Source organism: Danio rerio, chromosome 3 (assembly GCF_049306965.1).
Source record: "Danio rerio strain Tuebingen ecotype United States chromosome 3, GRCz12tu, whole genome shotgun sequence".
In the NCBI taxonomy this organism is placed as follows: Eukaryota; Metazoa; Chordata; class Actinopteri; order Cypriniformes; family Danionidae; genus Danio; species Danio rerio.
The window spans coordinates 61889910-61902411 of NC_133178.1; the positions used below are offsets into that span (position 1 = coordinate 61889910).

General features: G+C 35.9%; 1 long non-coding RNA gene across 1 annotated transcript; it reads left to right on the forward strand.

Annotated features, from left to right (window-relative positions):
* Nucleotides 1-925: 925 nt before the first annotated feature.
* LOC141381324 (uncharacterized) lies at nucleotides 926-12349 on the forward strand. The gene is made up of 3 exons (XR_012401296.1): nucleotides 926-1494; nucleotides 9353-10138; nucleotides 10230-12349. It is a non-coding gene; the product is annotated as an uncharacterized lncRNA (long non-coding RNA).
* Nucleotides 12350-12502: the final 153 nt, after the last annotated feature.

Consider the following 12502-nt stretch of genomic DNA (forward strand, 5'->3'; position numbering starts at 1 on the left):
AAATGTGTCTTAGGTCTAGACTTAAAAACAGAGAGAGAAGAAGCACTCGTAATATCCGGTGGCAGCTGGTTCCACTAACGAGGAGCAGCGACTGCAAAGGCTCTATCTCCTTTCAATTTAAGTTGTGACCGAGGAATTTGCTGTAAAATTTTATTTGAGGACCTAAGAGACCGAGGAGTTGACTGTAAGTTAATACGTTCTGATATATAAGAAGGTGCTTGCCCATTCAGTGCTTTAAAAACAATAAGTAAAATCTTGAACTGAATTCTAAAATTAACAGGAAGCCAATGAAGGGATGCTAAAACTGGTGAAATATAAACAGAAACACTAACTGACCCAGCTGAGGCTCGAACCAGCGTGAAGACTACTCATCGACTCTTATGATAAAACAAAATACTGTCAAAGTCAATGGGTGCCAGCTACCAGCATTTTTTAGTTTAACTTCTATCTTGTTCAGTCAAACAGGTTTTGAACAAGTAAAGGGTGAGTAAATCTTCATTCATGACAAAATCTTCATTTTTGGGTGAACTATCCCGTTTAAATCGTTGAAAGTTTGTGGGGAAACAAAGCAAGGACCTGGAAAGATTTAGAAAAAGAACATACATCAGTACTGGTCCTTGAATGAGCTTGACTTTATTTTATTAGTTTAAAAAAAAAATCTTTATTTTTTTTCCAGTCTAAAACACTACTGTAGATTACTTTATTTACATTAGTTATGATAATTTATGCATTATTTAGCTTTTCCCACATATTTACACATCTTTACATCTAAAAACATCCCGGAGACACAGCACTAAGAAAATTTTTGTGTTACTACCGTGTTACTACCTGTTGTCAAGCCAACTTGCTACTGTAAACAGAAGCTCGCAATGCTTGCCTCGTCTCCGAGTTTTGCTGATTGGTCCACTGCTATGGATCTGACATTAATAATGTTGCTGTGTGCAAAATGTGTGAGGCGCTGCAAAACATGTGAATCTGTCAAGGGCATGTTTATATAAAAAAAACTATGGAAAAGTAACATATTCTGAATTCTTCAATGAATTCTATGTGACTGACCCCTCAGAACTTTATACTATATTCCAATTTAATTCCCACAGAAAGGCATCAAGCGTCTATTAAGAAAAGTGGTTACTTTTTGGGGAAAATTTTGATCTAATATTCTGAAAGTTCTGTATTGGTTACATTTCAAATCCAACATAGACTCATTCTGAAAACGTACCCCAAATACATTTCTGGAGATGACAAATTATGTATCCAGACGAACGTATGACTGCATTTCATTTTTAAAACAAACAATATGGGGCGGTATGACATCGATCTTTTTTGCACTTACCAGCTGACTGCTTACCTCCGTAGTGGATGGCTTTTCCGCTGTTACTAGTTTGTCCTGTGGCTCGTCACATACATTGGAGTATTTGAGACGCAGAGAGGAGTTGACCGTGATGATGGAGATTGAGGACGAAGAATGATGCGAAGAATGGTTCAAGAAAGCAGGTAAGACAAAGCCAAAAAATAGTAAAATCCAAAAAAAAAAAAAAGAAGTAAATAACAGTGTGTGAATTTGGTAAAATCTGAAATTGTGGTAAAAATCAGGCTGGCGTGAAGGTTTTTAGTTTTCTAGTCAGTTGGGTTTAGTGAAGTGTTTGGGTGCTGGTCAATCAGTGTTTTTGAAAAGACTATCGGCTTGGTTTTGGAAAGCAGGAATGTCAATTGTTTGGTCGGTCAGTCAGTCCGTCAGTCAAGCAGTCAGTCGACAGCGACCTCTAGTGGATTTACACAAGAACAGCAGGCGCGACTGGCCCTCGTGAGGGAAATTTAAGATCTTAAAAAGTGCACACAGCGCCCTCTGGTGGATTTGCGAAAACAAAAACTGCAAAAAAGCATAGCTCCTGGGATGCATTTGGTGCTCTCCATAAAAGGATATAGGGGTACGTAATCATAACGAGCCTGGGTTGTCTAAATCCATTTCTGGCGCTGTACTGCTCAAAGGGTTCAAATATTTTCTTGAGAGTTATTTTCATACTTGCATTATTATATGTATTATGCTAAGTATTTAAATTGTTGGAGCTACAGGTTAACTTTAAGATTATCAGTTTATATCAATTAAAATTTTGTCGCAAGAGAACTTTGTAAAACCTGAATTCAAAGATAAATTGAACACAAATGCACATGATGATGTTTAATTGTAGGGTTGCTTTTAAAACAATGTTAACTGTAATTGGCTGGCTGATTGTTTCTTATTTTGGTGTGAATTACTAATGAACTAGTATTATTAAACATTTTTTATTTTTTATGTTTAGTTTTTTTATGTAACTGCTGGCGATTTACCTAATCTGATAGAGCATACATTTTAACTCAATATAAGTGTAAAACATTAAAAAATATTAAAGATTAAATATTGTACACTCTTTATTTTTTATTTTTTTTTTTACAATTTTATTAAGTTAAAATGTCTAGAGTTAATGTCAAAAGTTAAATAAATTTAAAAAATACGTTTTGCTGGTTGTTCAAACTACACTGTAAAAAATAAATCCGTAAAATTTACGGGAAAAAAAACGGCAGCTGTGGTTGCAAGTACTTTACCGTTAAAAACACGGTATAAACCGTAAAAGTAATTCTTAATTTTTACAGTAAATTACCGTATTTTATTAATTTATAGAGGTAATATGTCTGTATTTTGAATGATCAACATCTACACATCGTTTGTTACACAGCTAGACACGTTAGCACACCCACATGCAGGTGGTGATGAGGAAGTTACATAATGAGCCAATGCGCATCACAATCAACTTTTCCCATAAGCAGAAAAGAGAATCAGCACATAGAAAGTGCTCAGTGTCATTCACACAGCTACTAAACACCAGTATGGTAACACGCATAAAATTAAAGTCATGAAATAAACATTGTTTATCAACATTAGATGTAACATAAATCTCTAATGTACATAACTGATGGGGAAACAACTAAAAAGATCCATAATAATGTCAACCAAATGCATAAAAAGTGATGTGCCATGCAGGGAATTCTGGGAAAGTCAATTTACGGTTATTCGCCGTATATATTAAGGAAACATACCGTTAACCAGGTTACGGATTTGTACTGTAGCATTTTTACAGTTTTTTACCGTTGAAATCACGGCCATTTTTTACAGTGTACTTATTCAAAATCAGCTAAATCAACACAATTTTTTGTGTTTTTTGGGGGGGACAACTTAATTGTTTTAATCCATTTAAAATGTAACTCAATAGATTTGCGTTAAGGCAACATGAAGGAGTTGTGTGTAACCCAATTTTTTACAGTGTATTTTGATTTGAGAGTGTATAAACATTCACATTTAGTGATCATCACACTTCAGAAAATGTGTTTAAATATACTGGAATTGAAGATGTTTGACTCTTTTCCTTAGACAAATGATATAGTATAGATATAATATAGTTATGGCTTTGGGTTACAATATACCACATGCTATTTGAGTTACAATGTAATTCCCATAGTTTTCTTAAATGTGGGAAGTGGCGCTAATATAGACAGAGTGGGTGTTTCCTTTAAAAGGAATGCCGAAAAAAGTTCTGCTCACAGTCTGACGTAAGATTTACGTGCGTGAGTGAATAAACAGTGAAATGGCAGAGTAAACAGAGGCCTCTGCTGAAGAAGCTCTTTTTACAGAAGATTTCATTGTTCCTTGCCTCAGACCACTGAGAAAGGAGTGGGCTTGAAAGAAATGAGGGGTGTGGAGCTGGACGTGGCTATTATACGAATGGAGGGGAAATGACACACGCAAAATGCAACGAGCAGAAATCCTCACGGCACGCAGAGCCTGAGGAGAATAGCAGAGATTTCGTCATTGTTACGGGACAGAACTGGGTTTCCCACCTGCAGGAGTTCCAGGATCAAACCATTCCAGGAATTCTTGTTCGTGTTGCTCCATTACGAGAACTGTCCAAACTTAAAGGGAAACTGTTTAAAATGAATTAAGGACACATATACCCGGTGTTATTTGAAGCAGACTGTGTTTTGGTAATAATTTACTTAAAGGGAAATGTTCCAGACAAATTCTTTAGCTTTTTCTGTTGAACTCAAATGAAGACATTCTGAAGGCATTATTGAGTAATAATGGAAGTCAACGTTTCCAAAAGTCTTTTGGTTTCCAACTATTTAAGCTGTATGAATCCTCACTTTGTTTTCTATTATAAAAATTATTATTTTAAATTTTGATGCTTGACGATGTTAGAGAAAAAGCAAATATTCATACGTGAGCCCTGAGAGAAGTGATCATTATTGGGGATGAACTTTTATTGAAACATGACAAATTTATATTAAATATACCTATATAAATAGGTTTTCTATATAGTTTGACTGGTAAGTGGTCATTTTATTGCAACACGTCTTGTCAACCGTGGCTCATTCTGAAAACTTACCCATATACACATTTCTGGAGAGCGCCAAATACGTCCCAGGAGGTTTTTTTTTTTGCAGTTTTTGTTTTCACAAATCCACCAGAGGCCGCTGTGTATGCTTTTTAAGATCTCAAATTGCTCACGCGAGTGCCATTCACGCCTGCTTTTTGTGCTAAATTCTCAACACAGGCTCATTCTGAAAACGTAGTCCTATATACATTTCTGGAGATCGTGAATTATGTAGCTAGAGCTATGTGTGGCTGCATGTAATTTTTAAACAAATGCTATGGGGCGGTATGATGCTGTTCCTTTTCTCGTTTACCAAAGATAACCACAAATCTTCATATGGACAAACTTGCCGCTGTTACCAGTTTGTCCGGTATCTTAACATGTACGCTGGTAGACTTGAGACGCAGAGCAGAGTTGACCGCGATAACGGAGTTTGAGTCTGGTGAAGAACGGTTCTAGAAAGCAGGAAAGACAAAAACAGAAGCCAAAAAAGTAAATTAAAAAGTTAGTAAAAGGGTGAGAATGTGGTAAAATCTGAACACGTGGTAAAAATCAATGGGGCTTTTCTTTTTCTGGATTGCTTTTCAAAGCACTGTGGTTTGGTTTAGGGATGGCGGTGGGTAGGGGGATTGGTTGGTCAGTTAGTCATTGAGTTAGTCAATAGCGGCATCTGGTGGATTTGCGTGAGAAGAGCAAGTGCAAACTGGTAACAGCGGGAAAGCTGGACGGCGTCATGATGAAATGCTGTCATACGTACTTCTGGCTACATAAATCGCAATCTCTAGAAATGTATATAGGGCTTTGTTGTCAGAATGAGCCAATTTTGCATCTTGTAAATGTCAAAATATCTTCTATAGTCCAAAATATTAAAACCAAAATGTATTGCCAAAGCACCTTGTTTGATTTTTTTTGGCTCAGAATAATGTTGTTATGGTTAATAGCAGAAGTGAAAAGCACTTCATTCTGCATCTCTGCCATTCACATGGACTACACATCCCACAATGTATTGCATCACCCTATCACAGCTGTAGCACATTTCTTGGACTATTGCCTGGATTGCTTTGCATCCAAACTTTATAAGCCTCACTCATCCACACTGAAAAAAATTATTCAAAGATAATTCCTTTGATTTACTCTATTTTTTTACGTTAAGTGGTTTTAAACACTTTATTTAGGCTGAATTTAAACAAACAAGTTAAGTTGAACATTATTAAATTTAATTTGTTTGCTTAAATTCAACACAAATAAATTGTTTGCAACAGTTTTGCATGCAGCACTTTTTTCAGTGCACTCAGTTTTAGGTATCACTTTCAACCCAGGCTCATTATTGATACGTACCCCCTCATACATTTCTGGACAGCGCAAAATATGTTCCAGGAGATGCGATTTTTTGCAGTTTTTGTTTTGTTTTCCCTAATCCCAAACCCATTCGTTTGAGAAAATCAGTTCATTTGAGAATCACACTTCTCAAACGAACAGGTAAATGTGCCTGGGCACGGTTTGGATAGGATAGTGTGATAGCATAGCCTTAAAAAAATGACTTTACTGCTACCCAAATCAGAAAAAGTAGGAACACCCTGATCTCACGAGGAAACAAGTATTTTCCGTTTTGTCAGTTTAGTGGGTAATGCGCACAAATTCATACAAGTTCAGTCCTACAAAAATGTAGGATTTTAAAAAGGAGGCGTGGCACCCAACCCCACCCCTAACACCAACTATCATTGGGTGATGAGCAAATAATACTAAATTGTATGAATTAGATCATACGAATTCATGCAAATTGGCCACTCAATCAAAAAGTTACAAACTGCCGTGAAATTGCATTGGAACAGTATGGAAAACGCAAATAAAAAAGGATGTAGTGATTTCTAAATTAATTAATTTGCATTTCATTGCAGAAAATACAACAAATATTATTTAATATGTTCCTCATGATTTTTATTTCATTTTATTATTTTTGTTTTTAAGTAAACTCATATTCCAATTTTGGTTCTTGCAACGCATTTCAAAAAAAGCTGGAACAGTATCGCATTTATCATTTTGTAATGTCGCCATTCCTTTTCACTAAAAAGATGTTTAGACACCAAGTGATGAAGTGTTTCAGGTGTCATTTTATCCCATTCTTCCTGAAAACAAGTCTTAAGGTGGGCAACAGTGCAGAGTCTTTGTTGTTACATTTTGTGCTTTAAAATGCGCCACACATTCTCTATTGGAGACAGGTCGAGACGGCAGGCAGGCCAGTCAAGTACCTGTATCATTTTCCTCCACAGCCAGGACTTATGTAATGTATGCAGAGTGCGGTTTTGCATTGTCTTGTTGAAATATACATGGGCGTCCCTGTAAAAGAAGGCAGCATATTGTGCTCCAGAATCTCTTAGTACTTTTCTGCTCTAATTTTGCATCACAGAAGTGAAAGTTACCTTTGACAAGAGCATTGACACAATCCCATAACATCACTTTTGGACTTGTTGCTGATAACAGTCTGGATGATCTTTTTCTTTGTTTAGTCCGAAGCACACGCCATCAATTTCTTTCATAAACTACCTGAAACATTGATTCTTCTGACCACTGTACACGTGCCAGATGCCTACAGATAAGTCGACTGTGCTTCTGGACACTGTTAACATAGGGCTTCTTTTTGGCACTGTACAGTTTTAACTGCCATATGTGGATGTAACTATGTATTGTGGTACTTGCCAAAGTAGTCATGAGCGCATGTGGTGATGTCGCTGATAGATGAATGATGATACTTGATGGAGTACCCCCTAAGGGATCGAGATCAGGGTTGTTCAGTTTAGTCTTGTACTCTTGTCCTTTACACACTGAAGTTCCACCAGATTCCTTGAATCTTTTAATGATTTTCTGCACTGTTGAAGGTGAAATATCCAAATGTCTTCCCATCATTCTTTAAGGAACATTATTTTTAAACATTTCAATCATTTTCTCACATATATGATGGCAAACTGGTGATCATCAGCCCATCTTTGCTCCTAAAGGACTAGAACTTTCTTGGATGCTGCTTTAGTACCAAATAGGGTTGTCACAATATACCGGTATGACGGTCTACCACGATTTGAACGATTATCATACCATGAACAATTGCATATCAACGGTTTTAACCCTTAAAGACCGAGACAGCCGCCCGCGGCTAAAAATAAGTATTGCTCTTAAATGTTTAATAACTTTTGATCCGCTGATCCGATTCATACAATTCAAAGATTGGCATAAAGAAGAGAGTCTCAGCTTTCCAGTGCTGTATCACATAACATTCGCGGACTTTCAGAGGCTCCGGAATCAGTGCAGTTACGTCATCAAAATTTGACAACGCTGATTTGACAAAGAAACGCTCGTCACTGTGTCTCCGGACAAACCAGACATGATACATTGATGCATTGTCCCTCCTCCATGCCCAGATTGGTTCAAACTCGCTATATCACAACCAATAAGCATAGGTTTCACTTTTGTTTGTGGACCAACATGAGCTTTTTGAACAACACTGAATGAGAGATAAATAAATAAAACGGCTAAATAAAACGCAAAAAAAAAGTTTTGCATGAAATAATTCTCATACTAAGTACTTTTGCATGCACAGCAGCACAGAAACATGACAAAACAGTGACACAGCAAAGAGGAACTGCTGCTCTTGCTGTTTTCAAAAGACGCAAATGAAGGTGCAGCTAAAATCCATATCCACAGACAACCATATCCATGCTGGCACATAAAACCTAAGGATGGTCCATATTAAATCTAGTTTCGTTATGTAACTATTTATAGTATAGTAAATATTTATAACTATTTTTTTACTGAGGATTTGCACCATCTTTATTTGGACTTTATTTGGACTTTGACACATTATTTCTTATTTTCTTATTTTTTTATTTGTTCATTGTAAGTGGTGTTGTTTATAGTAACTGAAAATATATTATTTGGAAAAAGTTAAATTTGCTTCACTGTTCTATTATTTTGTAACATTTGTAACATATCGTATACCGCGAAACCGTCAAACCGTGGTATTGTTTTAGACGATTATCATACCGTAAAAAATTCATACCGTTACAACCCTAGTACCAAATCATAATTATAATCACCTGTTGACATCACCTGTTTCAAACCATCTCATTATTTAACCCATTTATCTGATTACAAGCCCTAAACTGCTCCTGTCCCATCTTTTTTTTTGGCATGTGTTGCAGGTCTGAATGAGGGTAAATGATGTATATTTACAAATGAAATAAAGTTTACTAGACAAAACATTCAATATTTTGTGTTCATATTGTCCGCAATGAAATATAAGTCGAAGTATATTTAGAAATCACTTATTTATTTATTTTTATTATTTGTGTTTTTCTTACTGTCCCACCTTTTTCTGATTTGGGGTTGTATTTGCAATAGATTTCTGCTGTACAACATTGGTATGTTTACAGGCAAAACTATGCAAGGCATATCTTACAGGGGTGGTACTTACAGTATATCTCAAGCTAAAATCAATATTGCAAGTCTGCATTCCGTCTTGCCTTGGACAACTATGAGTAACTAAAGCCTAAAACCACATTCTAGAACTTTCACATTACTGCTTGCTTACACAATCATGAACAAATATCCTTTCAACCAGTACTCCAAGGCAACAGAAGGGGGAATTTTAAATATACCACAGAATTCACAAAAACTTTTCAAATTGGAGGACTAATAATTCAGCTTGAGGTGAACTTTTTAATGATCGAAATTATTTATTTGGGATAAGAATAAAATCTGAAACATATCCATAGTGACACTTTACTATAAAGTTGTATTAGTCAATGTGACAATAAATGTATTTTGTGTATTTGTAATAATAAAATGATGACAGTATGCATTCATACTTGTCACTCATGGAAGAGTGAAGAGCATGAGACTGATTCATGAAAGACCCCAGTGACAGACTCACTGTCTTTGTATTGATCCCGTAGGCCAGCCTGAACACCAGCCAGTGACCTACTCACACCTGCAGTTCTCCACGATGAACATCCAGCGTTCTCCAGCATCCGACAGCTAGACTGCAGCTCTGCACAAGAAGTTTGGGCAGTAGAGAAATGGTCATGCCCAACTGAGCCTGGTTTCTCTTAAGGTTTTTTCTTTCACTTTTGTCAAATGGTGAAGTTTGTTCCTTGTCACCGTCTCCAATGGCTTGCTTGGTTTGGGACTTGAGGAGCTGCGCCAGATTTGCTCTTCAGCGTTTGGGCTTTCAGCAGTGAAATTTAAACCACACTGAACTGAACTAAACTGAACCTCAACTCTGAAAACTGGACTGACACCATTTCAATTTACTAGACCTTCCATATCAAGCTACTTTGACACAATCTACATTGTAAAAACGCTATAGAAATAAAGATTTTTTAATTTATTTAATAGAAATAAAGTTGTTCATTGTTAGTTCATGTTTACTCATGGTGCATTAATGCTAACAAGCATGAATTTGGATTTTACTAATGCACTTTAAAAAACTTTTAAAGGTAAAAAGATTCAAAATCAATTTTTTTTATTAGAAAAAAGACATACTTTATTTTTATGTAGTGTTAACGACACTAACAAACCATTAACAAACTTGTAACTAAGACTTATTTGCTACTTATTAACATACCTGTCAACCCTCCTGTTTTCATGGGATTCTTTCTTATTTTACAGGTCTGTCACGCTAATATACCTTAAAGGTATTTTCCCGTACTTCTCCCAGGGAACACCCCTTGCTCTTAAATGTAAGTCTGTTCTGTGCTTTCGCTTTGTTTAGGCATGAAAACACTGAAATTAATAATAAAAATGGCAGGATTCCCTTCCTTTTCATTACAGGTGCCGTCGCCCCTTTATATGCAATCCTCAAAACAGTCATATAGCAGTGCGTGACTGTCAGCTGACGTGCTCCATAGTGATAAATAGACACTGTTTCTTAAACAGATTCTGTACACACGATTTGAAGCAGAGCGAAAGTCTGGGTTTTGGGTGAGTGTTTAAACAGACACATACACATATTTAATAATAATAACATTTAAAGACGTCGATCTTGGTGTTTTTTTTTTTTTCAAACACAACAAATTTTGTCCTAAATGAGCATAAAAAATTAGGAAAGCAATTAAAAGCATTTTTAAAGTGACACCTCTGTTATTTAATCTAATCAAATGAAAAAAAAACTATCTAAATAAATAAATAGGATCATAGAATCATTCGTTGCTCTTTAATCAGAATGTGAAAGTTATAAAGTGAAGAAATGGTTGATGAGATTTAATAACTTGATTCTATTTCATTGTAATAGCTATTAAATTTAATACGCTGAACTGTTAATTATTTATTAAGTTAATTTATTTGCTGCTAATGTATATATTTATTCTTTCGTTTGTAAATAATAATAATAAAACATATTAATGACCGTTTAGCTGTTTTAACGGATTATTACGGTGGGCATATGCCTTATTTTCACATCCCAATGTTGACAGGTATGCTTATTAATAGTTATTAAGTTAGTAGTTTAGTTTTAGGTAGGATTATGGATGTATAAAGCAACATAGGTTCATTCTGAAAATAGCCCTGTATACATTTCCTGAGATTGCGAATAATGTAGCCAGAGGAACGTATGACTGCATTTGGTCTTTAAAAACGAATGCTATGAGGCGACATGATGTCTAGTGTCTAGTGGCTCGCTGCCTATGTCAGAGGATTTGAGATGCAAAGCAGAGTTGACTGTGATGATGAGGTTCGATTCCGGTGAAGAACGGTTCTAGAAAGCTGGTAAGACAGAAACAAAATCCAAAAATAAAATAAACAAGTAAATAACAGGGTGAGAATGTGTTAAGCTCTGAAAACGTTATAAAATAAGGTGGCCATGAGGGCTTTTCTTTTTCTGGATTGCTTTTGAAAACACATTCGGTTGGGTTAAGGGAAGTGGATAGACGCTGATCAATGTTTTTTTTAAAGCATTATTGGTTGGGTTTAGGGAAGGAGGAGGGTGGGTCAGTCAATTCAGTCAGTCGACTTGATTTATGTGAGAACAGCAGGTGCAAATAGCACTCGTTATAGTAATTTGAGATCTGAAAAAGCATACACAGTGGCCTCTGGTGGATTCGTGAAAACAAAATCTGCAAAAACAGTAGATCCTGTGACCTATTTGCCGCTCTCCAGAAATGTAAATAAGGGTACGTCATCTGAATGAGCTTGGGTTGAAAATAAGATCCTACATTTTAAGTGCTAATAAACAGTTAATATCTCAATAACAGGCAGGATATAAGCCAGTGGCTAATAGTGTGAATCATTACTTAAACTAAAGTGCTACTAAAAAAAGTCTTTGCCTGCTGCACATAAAGAACCGGTGGCGTATAGCTGTTGGCATGTTATTTCATTTTACAAATAACTCAAATAATGTCTTCTCCAGACCACAAAAAGTGCCCTCACCAGGGAAAGACCAGAGTTGTGCAACAGCAATGTGAGTGTGGTTTTATCATGTCTTTGATGTGAGACATCTCACAGTGTTTCAAGAGCCTGGCGAGACACATTACAAGATCTAACACAACAATCAGTTACTTAATCTATTTCTCAGACCAACCTCATCAACATGAGCATCATGACTCATTATAATGGCAACACTTTTGTTTTTAAACCTTCAACAAAAGCTCTATCTAATCTAAGCATGCATTCATATTTTCTCTGAAATGTGTCATTGTGTACAGCAGCATTATCTACATCCTACAATATTACATTGTGCCTTCTGCTGGAAATGTACTTGCTTAGTCACAGGACTGGTAAAACACATGGGATGCTTCTCATCTGTATACCAGAGTAAACCAGTCCAGATTTGAAGACTTGTTTACAACAGTTGTTGGGTTGTTTTATGATCAAAGGAAACATGTTCACAGGGGCTTTCCTTTATTGAGTTAACACAAACCTACAGATAATATCCAAAAGCTATTATTGTACACTCCAAAAAAAAAAAAAACATTTATTGTTTGTTCCAACTTATTTGACCTGAAACAACACAATCTTAATATATATTTAAAAAAAAAACTGAGACGACTTTATTCAATCTAGGCTCATTATTGATACGTACCCCTATATACATTTTTTGGAAATTGCGA